Source organism: Psammomys obesus, unplaced genomic scaffold (genome assembly GCF_907164565.1).
Source record: "Psammomys obesus unplaced genomic scaffold, mPsaObe1.curated_primary_1811, whole genome shotgun sequence".
In the NCBI taxonomy this organism is placed as follows: Eukaryota; Metazoa; Chordata; class Mammalia; order Rodentia; family Muridae; genus Psammomys; species Psammomys obesus.
The window spans coordinates 2,354,695-2,356,290 of NW_026596443.1; positions in this window are offsets into that span (position 1 = coordinate 2,354,695).

The following is a 1,596-nucleotide window of genomic DNA, read 5'->3' on the forward strand; positions in this document are numbered from 1 at the left end:
TGTGTGTGTGTGTGTGTGTGTGTGTGTGTGTGTGTGTGTGTGTGTGTTGTGTGAGTATGTGTCTGGTCTGTTTCATACATATATGTATTCTTGTGTAACAATCAAAATTTCATTTCTGAGAAATAACAGTGATAACCTTTGACCTGTTTTTATTCCTTTTTTATGGAAATGAAGTTCTCTGTGGCATTATTGTTTATTTTATTTTGAGATAGTGTCTTACTGTGTAGTTTAAGCTAGCCTTAAATTCATATGTAGCTGAGGCTGGCCCAGTCTTCAGAGTGCTAGGACTGCAGATATGAGCCACTGCACATGGCCTGTGTGAGTTTAAGGAATTGGGACATGTTTGCATTTCTTGAGGCACTTGTCTAGAGATTGGGCCTTCTTTGGGGGCTGCTAGCCTATGCCTTAGGAGTCCAGAGAAGGACTCCTAATATTAATCTTAATATTCAGGAGACATGATTCAGAGCCCTCAAATCACATTCTTAGCAGTGCTGCTTAGGGGAGCCCATTTCTTTGTCTAAACTAGGTTTTATAGACTTTTCTTTGAAGAAGTGATGTAGGACAAAAAGGGGAAGAAAAGAACAAAAATCAAACCAGAAAAGAGCAGGTAGATGCACTAGCCAAGGTGAGTGGAGATACTGAGGGTGCCGACTGAGCATGCAGAAGCCATGAGACACTAGGACACTTGAGCAGCCAGATACTATTATCAGGTGGTTTTGGTGACACAAAGCTGCAAGCTATTCTGCCATGGAGGTGAGGGGATAAAAAACTCCCTAGAGAAGTGCTCCTCCCTGTCCTCCCTCCTTCCATCAGCCTATCCCTTCCCATGCACAGTTCAGTATCCAGGCATTTCTGTTAATCCCAGAATCCCAAGTGGAGGCAGAAACACTGAAACAAAAGCCATGTCTTCACAGGAAAGCAGAGTCACAGAGCAGCATAATGGCGCTAAGGTCAACTTCTGAGGGACCTAGAGGGAGTTATCTCAGAAGTGACAGGCCTCTGATGACCTCAGAAAGAGAGGGCAGAAGTGGCTGCCATGGGGTATACTCTTGCAAGCCTACCCTTCAAAAGGCTGAAACATGAGGATAGTGAGTTCTAAGCTAACCTTGGCTACATAGTGAGACCCTATCTTCAAAAAGCAAAGCAACAACAAGAAGAATAACAGCTTCACAGCCCTCCACTGTAGAATTCCTTTGATGAGCAAAGAAAGCAGAGCTCAGGAGGACTAAAGGACTTGCTTAGTTAGCATTTATATTGCTATAATGAAACATCACGACCAAAAGCAACTTGAGGAAGAAAGGGTTTATCTTAGCTTATAGTTCCACATCATAGTCCATCACTAAAGGAAGTCAGGACAGGAACTCAAACAGGGCAGGAACATGGAGGCAGAAGCTGATGCAGAGGCCATGAGGGATATTTCTTACTTGCTTGTGTTATGATCAGTATGTGAGACCCCAAAGACCACCAGGAATCGACTCCACTACAAAATACATGAGGGTTTATTGGGTTGCAAGTTACCTGGGGAAACAGAGAGGTATGCAGCAGGGCGGTCTAGAGGAACAAGATTTTTAAAGGGAATAACTGCAAGCAGGGAGC